The following is an 18,111-nucleotide window of genomic DNA, read 5'->3' as shown; positions in this document are numbered from 1 at the left end:
AACTCAATTTATGGACTTAAACAAGCCTTCTACCAGTAGTATAAAAAGTTCAATCTGGTAATTCTGAACTTTAGATTCACTGAAAACATTGTTAATCAGTGCATATAACTTAAGGCTAGTGGGAGTAAGTTCAGAATTTTGGTTTTATATGTTGATGATATTCTTCTTGCAACTAATGATTTGAGCATACTACATGAGACAAAAGATTTTTTTCCTCATTTTGACATAAAGAACATATATGAGGCCGCATATGTTCTTAAAATTGAGATACGTTATGATAGAACCAATGGTGTCCTTGACCTCTCTCATAAATCCTATATCCTTAAGGTTCTTAAAAGATATGGGATGAAGAATTGTTCTCCTGATTTGTCACCCATAACGAAAGAGGATAAATTGAGTATAAAGAACTATCCTCAGGATGATAATGAAAAGGCCTAGATGACAACTGTGCCATATCCTTCAGCAGTTGAGAGTTTAAAGTATGCACAAGCCGAAACCTGACTAAATATCGCATTTGTTGTGGGAATGCTTGGTAGATATCAGTCAAATCTAGGCATAACATACTAGAAGGCAATGAAGAAGGTCATGCACTATTTGCATTGAACGAATGACTATATGTTGACCTAAAGAAAGGTTGACCACCCAGATGTCATTAGATACTCTGATGCATATTTGGGAGGATGTTTCGACAGTAGAAAGTCCACTACTTGATACATCTTTCTACTAGCAAGTGGTACAGTCTCATGGAGAAGAGGAAAGCAGTCTATAATTGTTGCTCATACCATGAAGGCAGAGTTCATTGCTTTATACGAAACTTTATCTCAGACCATTTAGATAAAAATCTTCATTATGGGTCTTAGGATTGTGAACTTTATTCAGAGGCAACTAAAAATCTTTCGTGATAATGAAGCTATTATGTCATTCTCGAATAACAACAAGAGCTCAACCTCGTATCGACATATGAAGTTAAAGTACTTTGTTGTTAAAAAAATTACTAAGAATCATCTGTTGTATATTAATACAATCGGTACGAGGAAAATGACTGCAGATCCTCTTACTAAAGGGCTAGCATCGAGATTATATTCCCTACATGTAAAAGAGATGGGTCTTTTTTATTTCTTCTTATGTATGACAATATATTATGATTCTATATAATCATATTTGTGAAACTAAATTGATTCTTTATAGCTTTGTGTATTGTTGATTCTGCATAAAGGATCTCTCATTTGGGTAGAGATAATAGCAGAATAACAATATTTAATAACCAATAGAATGAGTTAGAGACCAACATATTCATAAAGGTAATCTTAATTTGCTAAAGCACTGAAAATGAATTGTATTGTAGTACATGAAAATATGATATTTCAGAAAGAGGTGTTCATCTCCATGACTCATATGGTTCCTTATGATACCGGATAACATGTGAACCCACATAAAAATTAAGTTGAGATAACGGTATAAAACTCAATTTTGTGTCTTTCCATGTCAATAAGTCAAGTGGTAGAATGTTAGACATTTTGGATAGGGTCCAACCCTAATTAAGTGTAACCCGGTTTGACACTAATGAAAGCTTTAGTAGGGCATTAGTGAAAAATTAGTAGGGAAGGGGTTAAATGAATGCGAAAGGTTCACAATTAATATGGCATGTGAAGGGTTCACATATATGAATGCCATGTATGTAACCTTCCACTTTTCTCTCACTATAAATTGAGGTATTGTTGCTTGATCGATGAGTGCAACCAAGATGTCTTCTTTTCTCATTGGGTTCAGGGTCCTACTCATCATTGACTTGACAGCCTGGGCTCATCGTGGGTGTCGATAGGCTGAGAAGAACGTTGTGTGCCAACGCTCGTCTCATCCATGGCATCTACCGGTATGTATGTTTTGTTTTTACTTTCTTATTGCGGTTTTTATGAATGCCAACATAGTGATCTAAGTACGGCAAGCAAAGCCAACAGAACTAGGTTTCTGATCTGGGCGTGGTTTCTCCAGGTAAATTAAAAAAAAAAAACTCCTTGATGTTGCGCTCTTCAACTAGGTCTCACAGGTGAAGAACCTTGCAGCTTCTCCTGGATAACAAACACCTAAAACTGTGTTGTTAAGTCCTGAGTTGACATGCAGCAGGTATGGGAGTGAGAGGTTGCGTCACTTAATGTGAGGGTATTGTCAACACGTCACACTGTTTTGCCTTTGCAAATTTGGTTCCATGTGGCCACACCAAAACTGATGCACCATATTAATGGTACTTCCATATGAGGACATCCCAAGATGATACCGAGTGTGCACCAACACTGTATTAGCATGGAACCCCACATTCACGTGCCTGTTTTTTCATTAACTTTTTTTTTTTCTTGTTGTTGTTGTTTTACTAATTTTGAAAATAAGCAGTTACTATTTATGAAAAAGAGATAAAATAAACAGTTAATAGTTTTGGGCGTTTGTTTCACCCGTGGAAGAAAAGTTGGGGGTTTCTTGCCCGTGGAGACTTTTCATATGAAAAAAGAGATAAAATAAAGAATCCCAAATGGTGCGTTTGATGCACGCATCCTCGCAGCAAGTGGGCTTTGTGTGAAGCCCATTCTCCGGAAGGAAATTTCTTGTGGGGGCATTCATTTCAGTTGGCATGGAAAAAGACCCATTTTCATACAAAAATGCGCCCCATGTTTTGAGGAGAAATAAATACCTCTATGGTACCGTTTGGATGACACCAAAACCCCAGTTTTAAACTGGGTTTTGGTGTGTTTGGGTAACACCAAAACCTGGTTTGAAAATCAGGTTTTACCCAAAACCCAGCTCAATGAAAAAACAGCCCCCAACCCAAGTTTTAAACCTGGTTTATAGGGGGGAGGGGAAGGCTCCTCCAACCCCCCCCCCACCACCACCAGCCATTTTTTCGCGTTACCTATGGAAAGCTCCTCCAACCTTGTCCCAGTCTGACCATTTCCGGCAAGAAATGGTCGGAAAAGTGTCATTTTTTTAAATCCATGGAAATCCGACCAGCCACCCCATAGGAAATGGCTGGTGATTTTGTTTTCATTATTATTATTATTATTTTTAGCTCCTCCAGCCATTTTCCGGTTATCCACCAGCTGGGAAATGGTCTGGGGTGACGCCGGCGTCACCTTCCGGCTGTTCCCAGCCGATGGGTGGCCGAAAATTTTATCGTTTATTTTTTAATTTTTTTTTTTGTTTTTTAACTTTTAATGACGGGGCTAGGTCTCTGCTCCTGGGGGCGATTTCTCCGAGTAAATATAAAAAAAATGACCAAAAGCCTCTCGTCCAAACAAGTTAAAAACTGGTTTTTCGTAAACCAGTTTTGCCCAAAAGTCATCCAAACAGCTGCTAAGGGAAAATATATCAAACTTCTCTCTCTCTCTTTTTTCCCTAAGGGCAAACTGAGGGACAACCCCTGCGGGATCAGAACTGAGATCCCTCAGTCATGATATAGTGCTACCCTTTCACCCTGCAGCTATATCATTTGACCAAAAATATATCAAAAGGTTTTGTTACTCGGAGAAATCGCCATATACCTGTCCACTGGACCTACTTTTTTTTTATTAGACTGTCAATTGGACTTACTTCTAAAGGATTTGAGTATTTTTTTTGGATTAAGTACTTTGAGTGAAGCTTCTAGATCACTTTCACGATGATTTAACTTCATTAGTTTGCGACTAGGGATGGCAGTGGACCGGGGGGAGACGGGCCTTGCCCCATTTGGACCGGGGATGAAGGTTTAAATCAAAACCCGTGCAGGGATGAAAGCGGGAATGGACTTATGTTTTTTCCCTCCCCGCCCCATCCTTGATCCCCACCACGCTCCATCCCCGATCCTTCTTTAGAGATGACAGGGGACCGAGGGGAAACGGGGCCCCGCCTTGCCCCGTTTGGACCGGGGATGGAGGACATGAAATGGGAATGGAGACGGGGACGAAGGTTAAAATCAAAGCCTATGCATGAACAGAGGGTAGGATTTTGAGATGGGACGTGGAGACCTTGTCCCTCGCCCCCGCCCCCGGCCTGGTCCACTGCCATCCTTAGTTGGGACCAAAAAAATCAGGCAGAATAATGGCACTAAAAGACATGGGTTTTTACCAAGGGGGCTCCGCATGGTTGGTAGGGTCTGTCAGTGCACGTCTCCTTATGGTGGGACGTTGCAGGTTCAAACCCCTACGTTGAATGGTAACTGGTGGGGTGTCTGCCTAACCCCAGCTTGCCTTTAAAAAAAAAAAGACATGGGTTTTTGGCATTAAATAGACAATTATGTTTCTGGCACAATATGTTTCTCTTTTCGCGTCTTACGTCCAAAAGTTTTTCTAAGGAATTACCAAATCCTAATTTTTTGAGGAAAATCACCTTATGTTAAGTTTTTTTTCTAGATAACTGGGGAAAACCCTTACTCACAAACCCATTTGTGTGAAAAGCTCAATGTCCTTGTCGTCTCACTGCAAGGGACGCGCATTTGTGGCGACACATAATGGAGGGATAACCCCCATGAGATTCGAACCCAAGATCCCTCCATTATGATAGTGACACATAAGGATCCAGCTATCTCATTCGACAATTTGGATAGATCCAGTAGATTCTTCTATTGGGCATATTTTGAACAGATCCAAACACATTAGAACATCATCCAAGTTGGCAAGGCTAAGCTGGTCACATCTCAAATAGGTCTTCCCCCAATATTTTCACATTTGAGTCATATTCAGGTTGATTTATGATAGATGCATGTCCAGATTCACATCAAATTAATCTGGTCCATTTTGTATTTTTCACACGTAAAAAAACTTGTTCTATATCAGATTCAGATTCAGCCATATATGCATCATTGGATCTCATTGGGAGCTAGTCTTGGACTCATATTGCAATTTGGATTTGGGTTTCGATCAAGCATGATCTAGCCCGTATCTGATTTGTTTGCACTGAAAAAACATAATTTCTATGAAGTATCCTTGTCAGATAAATTGGATATGTGTATGGATTAAATATGCCCTAACTGGATTTTAGTAACAACACCTGGGTCCAATCTGTTCAGACCCAGCTAAGACAGATCTACATCTGGGTCAGTGCTTGCCTCACAAATCCAAGAAAAAACAGCGGTCTAGACCCACTTGCACCCAATCCACCCAGACTTCTTGCTTGACGCTTGTCACCTGGGAGTATTTGGATGCATCCACCTGTCCAGAGAAACTTGGTAAAGCAGGGATATCCCAACTTTTCCCAACATTCCTAGATAAGTGGGACCGCTCAAGCATATACTTATTTTGTCATTATCTAGGGTTGCAAACGGATCTGTTATGATAAGATATCTGACACAAATCTTTTTCCATGTTTAGATTCTTTAAGTTCAAATCTGAATGCACATTTAGATGAGATTCAGATCAGTACATTATGTAGAATATATAATGCCTCGAAAATTCAGAGACTTAAAATTTCACTAAATTTTTTTGCTTTTTAAAACACAACGAAAGTTGTTTTAAAACATAAACTTGATCTGATCTTAAGACCCGTTACAAGTAAAAGAAAAAAGACAACCATTATTTAAAAAATATTTTATTCTATTGAATGAATATCATAATTCATACAAGCCAAAAACACAAAAACTCATATACAATTTAAATTAACCTATTATATACCAAAATATCAATTCAGTCATCGTCTACTTTTGCATCTGTTCATTCATTTATGTGAACCTAAATTTTTTTAATTAAAATAAGGGAAACAATTTAATGTCAAAGTACATAATAGTAGACTTCTACCGAGTATCTAATATGTACAAAATCACATACAAAAATATACCACACCTCTTATATGTGACATCACATAATACACATCAACAAAGACACATCTCAATTATGTGTCATTTTATAATTGCAAAGAACTATGAATTCATTAATGCATATTCACATTTCACTTCACATAACCATCACCTAAACTGAATTGGATCTATAGGAACTGCATCTACATAATTTAATGTATCATATTATGTGTTTTCAATCATTCAATCACGAATGGATCTCTGAGCAATTTCGGAGTCTTGAGTTAGTGCCCATAGTTTAACCAAATCATGCAACACAAGATTTAACTTTTAAAAAATAAAATTTATTCATTTAAAATCAATTTGAGCTCTTTAAGCTCAAACATGACAAAATTTCTTATTTTGTCTCACTTTTTATGATTACAAAAATTTAAGAATAATTCATACTAATCATTCTAAGAATTTCTTTCACTATTTTGAGATTTTTTGAAATAACAGGCGGCATCTACCTCATTTTTGGGATGCCAAAAATTTGAGGTTTTCTAAAAGTTTGGTTAAAGCCTGTTCTTAATTCAAATTGATTTTTTCAGAAATTTTGGGATAGTACCTGCTTTATTTCTTAGCAGCAATGTCTATAAATCTTCTTCTGAATTTTAAATCTTCTGAATTTAAAATTTGAAATTTTAAATCATACATGTTCTGTATTAATTTGAAATTCTAATAATCATTTTGATAAAACTTTATCTATATAAATTTGAAATTTCAAGGATCTTTTTTTATAGTAATTCAAAAATCCAAAAATCCAAAAATCATTTTGACATAACTTCCTCTATATCAATTTGAAACTTCAGAAAACTTCATCTATATAAATTAAAAAATTTAAAGATCCTTATAAAATTTTTACTAGAGCCACCTCAGTGCCAGCTCGAAAGTCTAAGGATTTTTACAAATTTTTTTTATAGAACCTTCTCTGTGTTCTAAGAATCATTATAAAATTTTTGACAGATCTTCCTTTGTAACAACTCAAATATCCGAAAGGGGTTCTAAATTTTTTGACAAAACTCCCTCTATAGCAGCTCAAAATTATTAAAATATTTATAAAATTTTTGACAGAACCTCCACTATAGTAGTTCAAAAATAAAGAAATATTATAAAAATTTAAACAAAACCTCCCCTATAATAGTTCAAAATTCCAAAAATTGTTTGCTATAATTTTAACAAAACCTTCCATATACGGGAGCATAATGGGACCAAATTTTTTACATAATTGTTGAATGTAATGCGTAAAAGAGATCCTAAAGGTTCAAGAAAGAATTAGAAGGTCCTACAAGTGCATCAAGTACATATATGTTTTTGCAGAAATTTTGGTATCGCTTCCGCAGTGCTACCTCAAAATAGCTAATGAATTGAACAGAACTTCTGTTGGCTAAGCTTCAATTGGCAATTTTGAACTGCCAAAACTCCTAATTTTTCTGAAACCATAGATAGGTAGCAGAGGGAACCTAATAAGGTTTCTATGGTTTAGAACTAAAAATAATTAGGTCTAAATCTAAAACTTCTAGAGAGAGGATGAGGATTTTTAGAGAGAGAAAGGGGAAAATGAGAGAGGAGAGAGAAGAAGAGAGGGGCGAGTTAGGTGAGAGAGAAAAGAGGTCGGGGTATTTATAGGCCAAAGGAGAAATCGCCCTTTGGGTGCCTTCATTCTAGAAGGGGGAGAGGGTAACTCATCCTTTCCTCATTAAACTTATGTCCTTGCCAATGGTTTTTGGGACTTAGTTTTGTAAAATAACTAACAAAAAACTATTAAATTTTACTGTTTTTACAAAAATATGTAAGATTTTTTTATTTTTTTATTTATAATTTCTATTTATTTTTATTATTTTAACCCTTGTCAGTTTCATAAATAACCATTTTAATTAATATTGTAATGCCTTAATAAATTTACTACTTTACCCTCTTACAATTTAATTATTTCCAAAAATATGTCTTTGGGCCATAAAATTATCATATTGCCCTTAGACAATTTAATGAATTTCGATAATATACCTTTTAAGTTATGAAATTACTATTTTACCCCTGAACAATTTAAATATTTTTCAGCATATATCCTTGAAATATGAATTCAAGTTAAAAATATTCATTTGATTAATATTCAGATTCGTTAACAAGATCCATTTGGATAATATGCATATATACTTAAAAGATCTGGTCACTATTTGAGCATGGACCTAGATCAGTATCTAGGACCAACAAAGGATTCATGTCCTTATCTCACTTTGATCGAGCTTCTGGACCTCAAATCTTATTCAGATTCGACTTGAATTCGATGGACTTTATCTCACTTCAAAAATCACACATCAAAATAAAAGAATTTATTAGACCTTTAAAAAATTTAGGTATTAGAGAATCTAATCCAGATTTGGATTAAAATCTGGCCCAATTTCATTTTTTTACACATGAAAGCTTGTTTTAATCTTTTTCACCAGATAAAGTATTACTACATATATTTTGAATTCAAATTCAATCCAACCTCACCATATAGGCTCTCAGATTCAGACCTATTGTTTACATTTCAGACTCAAATGTGGATCTGTCATGATGCTGCCCATATCCGATCCGTTTGCACCCCCTAAGTTTTTACTTTATTAGGGATGTCAACATATTGGATTTTATTCAAATTTGATTATGTTGAGGTTGGGTTTGGGAGGAGGTATTTGAAGGGTTATGAATGGAGTTGAGGATTTGGTTTTGAAGGAAAATGTGGATTCTGTTTTTCTTTTAGAAGCATTAGAAACTAAATTAAGGGAGTTGGGGCATTTTGTGTTCATGTGGCACCTTTTTCATAAAGACACACCGAAACAATGCTGGAATCCTTTTTGAAGGAGTTGTAAATACCTCATCATGCAAAAAGGAGTTGAAACTAATGAAACCAGGGATTTGGGAGCTCCTGATTCCTAGCCAATTCTTATGACTTCATCAAATCCATTCTCCCAAATAGCAGGCAAATAAGTTGTGAATGCTTAATTGCTTCTTCTGACGCCCTCTCATTCCCTCTGATGTAGAGATGGCAGTGGACCGGGGGGCAACGGGGCCCCGCCCGCCCCGCCCCATTTGGACTGGGGATGAAGGGCATGAAACGTGGATGGAGGCGGGGATGAAGGTTAAAATCTATCCCCATGCGGGGATGGAGGCAGAAATGGACTTACGCTTTCCTCTGCCCTGCCCCGTCCCCGTCTCAATCCCTGCCCCGTCCCCAATCCTTCAAGGGATGACTATAGACCAAGGAGAAACGGGACCCCGCCCCGCCTTGCCCCTGTTTGGACCGGGGATAGAGGACATGAAACGGGGATGGAGGCGGGGGTGGAGATTAAAATCCATCCCCGTGCGGGGATGAAGGCAGGGATGGAGGTTCGAATTTTGAAACAGGGTGGGGGTGGAGACCTTGTCCCCCGCCCCCACCCCGGTACACGGCCATCCTGAGTCCGATGCCATCCTCCCAAACACAGCCTTAGTCGGATTCAAGAAGCCAAAACCATATCCAATTATAATCAGCCTCGGTCACAGTTTTGAATTTCACTACTGAATGCTTATCCATATCTGGTTAGATGTAAAATTTCTTATTCGGTATGACCTCTTCTCCATCCAAATCCGTATCCGACTCCGATTAGCCAATATCTAAGCTATTAACCCATATCCAACCCAACTCCGAACCATTTACATCCCTAAAGCCCAATGATTATTTGGCAAGTTTTTGTTCAAGTGTATGACACCCATATTTTCATTCTTGATGGATCATGGTGCAACAATCTTACTGCTGGAAGGTCTTCATTGCCTTTATGTGGGCATTTTGGAGCAAAGTATGGGATCCATTTGCCCATGTAGTACCGGCATGTGCACGCATGTGTCTGTGTAAATGAGAGGGAGCACATGAGACCACGATCTCGTGTCTCATTTACGTAGGGAAGGGAACCAACAATCAACACATAAATGTCTCAAACCCATCAGACCATTGGCATCATTCACTCGAATTTACTTGAATTCTAACAAGGACACAACATAACTTCTACATGAACTATTGTATTATGCTTTTCTTGACTAAGTATAAAAAAAAATCACTCTTTTTGCATGGTAGCTACAGACAATTTGAGGATTTGAAAGTCATATGCTAACATTAATATCTGTTTTTTTTTTCTTTGGAACTGAGTGATTTTATAGTGGTACAGTTGCTTTCGGCTCTTATTTGAAAACTATATATAGGTGGGGAGGTAGAGAACAAGGAATGCATCAATACCAACTTCCTCTTCTTCTTCAAAGACTTCTTGTTGTTCTCTTCTCTTCTTATTCTTCTTGTTCTGTTTGGTATGGCGGCGAGTGTACAACTCAAGTTTGAAATTTTCTTGGTAGCACTTTTGCTAATAAGTGCAACAACAATTCAAGGTGAGAAAGTAGTGGTTGTTCAGTTGTGAATTTTATATATAGTTTGAAATTGTGAAGTTTAGTAGATATGTATATATAATGATACAAATGAGTAACAGTTTTTGTGGTTTGCTGTAGGGATAAGAGTACCTCTGGCCCTGAATGAAGGCAAGGATGGGGAACAATGGGGTGAAAGAAAGGGGTTGGAGGAGTTGCGGACCAAAGAGGAAAAAGCAAAAGAAGACCACATAGAACCGGTTGACTTCACATCGATGGACTATTCCCCTGCAGCAAAAAATGCTCCAATTCATAACTAAAGTTTTTGTTCAACATATGTAATCATTAGGACTGCTTTGTGTAAACATAGTTTTTTTTTATGTGAATTAGAATGTCAAAAGAAATACCCACAAACTCTGTTCAACAGATGCAATAATTAGGCCTTGGCCTAGCTACTGTGTAAACTAGTCTTTTTATGTGAATTGGAATGTCAAAAGGAATACTCCCAAACTCCTTTGTTCAATAGCTGTAATCATTAGGACCACCTTGTGTAAACTTGGGTTTTATATGAATTAGAATGTCAAAAACAATACTCTCAAGCTCCTTTAAATTAAAAAAAGTCGTTGCATTGTTCTTGACATCTTGCTGTATGTGCTTTAGAGAGAGAGATATCAATGGTTTTTAGTAGAAGGTACCATGAAGCTAAGAGGGAGGGTGGGGAAACGCCTGTCGATTGCTGACTGGCTAAGTGCCTTTCAGGGTACTCAGTTCGATAACTAAATTTCATCTCCGAGGTGGTGGTGATAATAGTGATTGCTTGGTAAAATGGCTGCTTGGGGATTCTTTTAATTTCTTTCAAAGACAAATCTGAAGGCAGGTGAATGACAAACTTGGCTTAATGGATGGAGCACTCCTCGCTCTTACAGGGACGTGGAAAGGTTTCAACCCCGAGGAACATGTTCTTTGATTGTCAGGTTCAGATAAGCGCAAGATGACAGTTGCACAAGAGAATTTACCATTTTTTAATGCCAATATTACATCAGAGATCATTAACTGTCTTTTAGGATCACCAAGCAGCGAAAAATACAATTGCTAGTGTTTATTAAAATGTTAGCTGACGAAATTATCAGCCAGTACAACATAAGGACTCCTACAAAGTTTACTGTTTCACTGTATTTACATCAATACATTATTATCAATTGTATTTGTGCATGAGGCCTGGAAATATGCCAGGTCTAACTTGGTCCAATTAAACGAACAGGCCTCCTGAATTACAAAAGCTAATAAAAAGAATTATGGATACAACTAACTTGGACATTGCTCATCTTCGTAGACTCCTTATTTCAGTGTACTATCTTCTACATAGGCTTGTATATCGTGGACAATTTAATTAGAATTCAGATAACTTCTGTTAGCAGTTGTTTTTTTTATCTGCAACTTCAATCCAGTGTTAAAGAATGAAGATGACAAATTCTTTAATTTTGGTTTGTATATATGAAAGCTCTCTCTCTCTCTCTCTCAATAGTGGGAATGGTAAAATAGGCTGCTATTGAACAAGTGATTGTTCAAATTTACTTGATATCGTTTTCTCCGTTTATTACGTGTGGGAAACCGATATTGGTCATAAGACAAGACGCAGAGATGGTTAACCACATGGCACCTCCTACCGTGCCAATTTACTTGTATCATTCAACATTCAACCATGAACCTATTGATTTCTCATCGAAAAAAGACCTATATTGACTTGAGAATTTAGGTGAATCCCAATGTCGGACATGATATTTTGCCTTGTTTGTTTGTTTGTTACAGAGAGAGAGAGAGAGAGAGAGGTGCTTCTCCCCAACAACACAAAACTTGGTGATTGATGTGCCAAATTTGTTCTCATCGACAGAGTCCACCTGCTCCTGCTCTAGCAGTTTCTTCTAGAGCAGATCAGGTGATCCGTCAAATCACTTTAAGAAAATGTCTTCACCATCCATTCCGTCATCCCACCAGATCCCACGGCCTTTATGCAATTTTCGGACGGTGAGCACCTGATCTGCTCTTTTTTCTTCTGCCCAACACCTCAACATAACTTGGACCCTTGTCTAGCCTGATTGAATCATTGAACCGAATAGGTTAAGGATTAAGCAGACATGACAATGTGCAGTTGTGCACCCTGGTTCCTCTTGTCTACAAGTCCCTACTCGAGTGGGTTCGAGCCCACAAGGAGCCTCCATGATACAATGAACTCGGTTCATGTTGAATTTACTCACCAAAATCAAGCCTAGCGCATTAAAATCCAGGGGGGGGGGGCACAAGCATGTGAATTTTGGACCACCATGTTCCTCATTATAAAGAAACAAGAAAGGGATGTGAATGGAGGTGTTGGGTCACATAAGAGCAGTCGTGCTTGACATTGACCTCAACGCTTGATTCAGGGGACAAAGACCAATTTGAGTAAGTTAGGCAATGAATAGTTTCTGAGTTCCATGTGGTGGGAAAACTTCATATATCAAATCGTTGCTAGTTACTATGAGCTATTAAGGATGAACAGAACGTCCACGGCTTTGCATTTCCATTTGAAAGTAAACTTCAACTCGTGGCCAAGAAGGGTTCATGATATGATGCCAACATTAGAATGGGGAAGACCCTTTGGCGTAGTGGGATGGGGCCTAGACAGTCTAGGTTCAAATCCCATGGGAGTTGGGGTCTAAAGGTGGTAAGCCCTCGGAGTTTTACGTCGATATGGACTGTAACCATAAGTACAACAGGCTGAGCCAGCGCTGATATGTCTTTGCATCAAGCTTGGGCTGGTAAAGAAGCAAACAAGCTTGGGCTGTTTAGACTTGGCTCATTAAGTGTGAACCCTTGTTTGGGGTTGGCATAGGGGCTTGTCACGAGCTGATCCAATCTCTACAAGCTGATCAAGAAGTTTTCTTTAAAACACACACACACACACACACACACACACACACACACACACACACATATATATATATATATATATATATATATAGAGAGAGAGAGAGAGAGACCGTCCAAGCCAAGAAAGGTCCAAACCACTTTCAAAAATCAATTCTAAATGTGTTTTATTGCAAATCGGTATGCACCAAAGTGATCTACATGATCAAAATTCTAAGAATCAGCACTTGGATCAAATTTTTTTATGTGTAAATAGGATTTATATGTGCTAAAAATCAATGGTTGGAATTTTTGAACAAAAATTTAGAATATAGAAAATCTTATTTATGCAATAAAACAACTTGATTCAAGTGCTAGTTATGAGGTTTTTGACTATGTAGATCACATTCATGTACTTAGATTTGCAAAAACACACATCTATAATTGATTTTTGAAAGTGATTTGGACGGTTTGGACCTTTCTTGGCTTGGACACCCCCTCCCCACTCTCTCTCAATAAATAAATAGATTTTATATATATATATATATATAACACCCTTTGTTCGTGCTCAGTTCATATATACTTTATGAGCTGCTCATGGCTCAGCTCTCGGAGCTCACTTTACGAGTCCAAATGGGTTTTCGGTGAACCAACCGAGCCGAGCACACGGCAGCTTGTCTTGTCTGCCAGCCCTAGATTCAACTACTGGGTCCGCCAGGTGATCAAATCCAAGGCACCATAATCCATGTGTTCCATCAAATTTGCCTAAAGCAGCTGCATTCATAGCTACCAAAATGGGATCATTAATTCATTATCACGTTTCACTAATAGGGAAGAACCTGGCCCAAGGGATGTCTGGTTGCTGCAATCTTGGGTTACCAAACTGTGGGTTGTGGGCCCATTCCCACTAGCCGACCGAGCTCTTCTGGTGAGACACTAGTTATGGCTCCAAATAACCATTGATAGTGTTGTCAGAATGTTTTGTAATTAAAGATTTACACAATGTTGTCAGTATAGGTATTGGCCCTGAAATCAATAAAAAACGTGACACGTGTTAAATTTATTTAAATAATATTAAAAAATAATTATAAGCGTTTTTTATATTTATTAAAAAAATAACCTATTCAGGGGTGATGTGTATAAATTTTCTGCCCGATACGATACGATATGTATCGGCCCCATACATATCGATAAGCACTAGACTGACAACATTGGATTTATGAGCTACGGCCTATGGGTCTCCTCTCCCATATTGGGTACCTTACAAAGTTACAATGACAGTCAGGGTTCCCTTGCACCACAGCTTGGAAGAACAAGCACTCAAATTCTTAGAGCCTATGCCTCAAAAGAGGGTCTTGACCGACCTAACTTACATTGGAACCTCAACCTAGGCATGGGCTGGACTCACTCTGTCACAAAAAAATCAGGGATATTTTGAAAATACCACAATATTTCAACATGGTCCCATTCTTTTCCAGCATTTAAAATTGAGATTTAATTAAATAGTCCAGATAAAGTGTGGGTATTTTCAAAATACCACCCTTCTTTCGTAACATCATGATATTAACATATTTTTAAATTTTATATGATTATATATCTCATTTTTTTCAAATTTTATATATTCCAAGTTTTTTAATTTTTCTTTCTTAAAATTAAATTTAGCCCCTATTTTTCCTGAATATAATCTTGATAACAAGATTTGTGGCATATCAATTGGTCCAGTCTCAGGTTGGACCACAGAGGCGTAGGGAAATCAAGCTTAGGCTCAAATCTTAGGCCAAATTCAATGATATATTTGGCTGTGTATATCATGCAACATGGCTTGGTGCCCACCATACATAGAAGGTTCTAAGTCATGGTGGGGCGACCCACCTGGTGCATGGACTGCACAAGTGAAAGTCTATAGGGTTGATGGGCTTTGCTGTAAGTACACTAACTAGGGCTATCAACGGGTAGGGTACCGGACCCATCATGGTGTACTAGAACCCGCCAAAATATATAACAAAGTGTCGGGTTTGGGTTTCGTCCTGTCACCAAAATGAAATCTCAAACCCAGAACCATATAATTTCATAAGTTTACTTTTACTTAAAATACGTATAAAGCACTCGGGGTCAAGTCAGGTACCCCACCAAAAAATGGGGTCAGAACCGCACATTCCTCAAGTTGGGTTCAGGTTGACCCAAATATTATTTGGCTCAACAATTTTTATGCCCATACTTGGTAAATTTGGGTTTGGGTTGGATCAGATCCTTGATACAAACCCAACCCGTTGACAGCCCTAACACTAGCTCTACTTTGTAATTTAGTCTTTACTTTAATTTGTCATATTGCATTCAAATAAGATTTAGAACCTCATGCAAATGAGAGAATGGATCTCATTTTTGCAGCTAACCAAACATGTGATTTAGAATCTCATGCAAATGAGATTCACCAACATATGATTTGGAATCTTGTACAAGTAAGAATTGGAATGTGATTTTGAAATCACATGAGTGAATCTAGTGTTATTCCAAATCACATGGTGAAATATGTGATTTAAAATCATGTGATTTCAAATCACATTTGATTAAATTGTTGAACATTTCATATCAAGTTCAACCTTAAGTGTGACATGATTTGACACATGGCTTGGACATAAGTGAAGAATTAGTAGGGGAGGAAGGTGCGTGAATGTGAAGGATCCATGCACCTGAGTCAAACGCTTGTCTCATCCATAGCGTATACCGATATGTATTTTTACTTTTAAGTTCCGATTATGGTTTCTATGAACACATACATAAATCTCATATGACTTCAAATCACATGAGATGCAACCAAGACAATAAAAAATAAATATAACTCTAAGAAACTTGAACATGAGTAGATTCAACCATAGTGACAAATATCACGAGATTTATGAAAATCTCGCGATAATATTGTGAGAAATTGTTAGAAAGTTTAAAACAACAATTTCTCGCAAGATTTTCAAAATATAGTGAGATTTATGAAAAAACATAAATACCACAATTTAAATGTGATATTTATGTTTTAAATGCGATAATAATAAATTTTATTAATATTTTCTTATAAAATTTCATTTTTAGTTTTTAAATTTATTTTTTATTGCCGAGAATTTGCAGAAAAAATGTGAGATTTATGGATTTTTTCCAATTTCTCACGAGTTTTTGAAAAACGAGAAATTGCTGATAAAAACGTTTGTCACTATGGATTCAACCATTAATATATAGAGAAATTACTTCTCTTATGATGCAATGCATCGTTATACTGTTAACTGCACACTCCTAATATTGCTTGGTTAGTCTTCCCAAAAATACTGTCTATTTTGCATCTTAAACAAAATAAAAAATAAATTTTTTATTGGCAAAAAATATTTATTGAATATTTTTTACGACAGTATCTCAAATGTTATGAGAGTGCATGCAAAAACAGTACTATTTGCCACTGCTCTACGTGTGGCATGACTAAATTGTCTTGTCTTACACATTTATTGAGGCTTTTCCTTATAATTTCATCAATCTGAGGTATAACAGTACTGAAATAATAATGACTCTTTTGAAGCAACTTCCTACTTAATATTCACTTACTGAAATTTAATTATCATTTTTCATTTTTTTCTCAACTGTTCTTGAAGAGCACGTACCAACAGGTTCAAAGTTCCTTTCCCCTAGGATGTAAATGGGTCGGATCCAGAAAGAGGAATTTGTTAAATTTGGCTGTTTACGATCCAACTTCCCAATATATTTTGAGATCCAAAACCCGATCCGTCAAGTAGTTAGAGCATTCAAAATGTTGACAAAGGGAAAGTTGTCCTCCTTGATAACCAATAGTTTTTAGGGGTGGCAATCGGGCTGGGCTGATCTGAATAGTGCTTGACAGGCCCAACTTGAACCCAGGTCCAACATGAGCTCAACCCAACTATTATCAGGTTCGGACCGAGCTTAGGATGGGCTAGGGCTACCCAACTCATGCGGGCCAGGCCTGCTCATTTTTTGAATGGGCCGGGCCTGGTTAAAGACTCAATTACTAGTTGGGCCGGGTCTGCAAACTGCAGTCCGGCAGTGTACCTTGTTGCAAAATGGAGCACCCAGCCAGATGGCCATTCCTAGTTGCAGTTGTGCCATATATGGGGTCTAATTCAATATATATCCAGATCCAGTTTGATGCTAGACATATTGGTTTAAGAAAACTATGTAGGTGAATCCTGTAAAACAAACATTGACAGGAAGCGTACCTGAATTCGCCATAGTGCGTGTAGGAAATTTGGCGTTCTCCTCAGCCGATCGACGCCCACAATGAGCCCAGGCCTTAGGTCGACGGTAAGCAAGACCCTGTTCCGCTGTATCCGAATGCGGAACTGAATTTGGCAGGGTAAATGCTATGAATGTCTCATCATCCTCGTAGCCCTTAACCCCTTATATAATGGGAGATTAGACAGTTACGTGAATGTGGTTACTCCACATTCACGTAACTCCCACCCACTATCCCCATTACGTGGCCACTAACGTGACCCACTAATGGGTGTCAATCCGGGTCACACTGTGGGTTGGACCCATAACCCGTAATGTCCAACATTCTCTTACTTGACCTATTGACGCCAAAAGTGTACTAAATCGAGGTGTATACTGTTATCTCGATTTAATTCTTTATGTGGGTTCACATGCCACCATTTATCATAAGGATGAATCGTATGAGTCATGGATATGAACACCCCTTTATGAAATGTCATATTTTCATGTATTACGCTACAATTCACCTTCAGTGCTTAGGCATATAAAAATTATCTTTATGAATAGGTTGGTCTCTCACCTATTCTATTGGTCCTTTAATATTGTTATTCTGTTATTATCTCTAACCCATATGAGAGATTCTTTATGTAAAATTTACAATAACACAAAACCTTAGAGAATCAAAACATAAACACAATTGTGATCACATAATGTATTGTCATACATCAGAAGGAATAAAAAAAAGACACATCCCCTTTACATGTTGGGAATACGATCCTGGTGCTAGCCCTTTAGTAAGGGGATCCACAGTCATTTACTTCGTCCCAATTGTA

The sequence above is a fragment of the Nuphar pumila genome, chromosome 3, assembly GCF_984573655.1.
Source record: "Nuphar pumila chromosome 3, dmNupPumi1.hap1.1, whole genome shotgun sequence".
Taxonomy (NCBI): domain Eukaryota; kingdom Viridiplantae; phylum Streptophyta; class Magnoliopsida; order Nymphaeales; family Nymphaeaceae; genus Nuphar; species Nuphar pumila.
Note: the sequence above shows the minus strand (reverse complement) of the source record.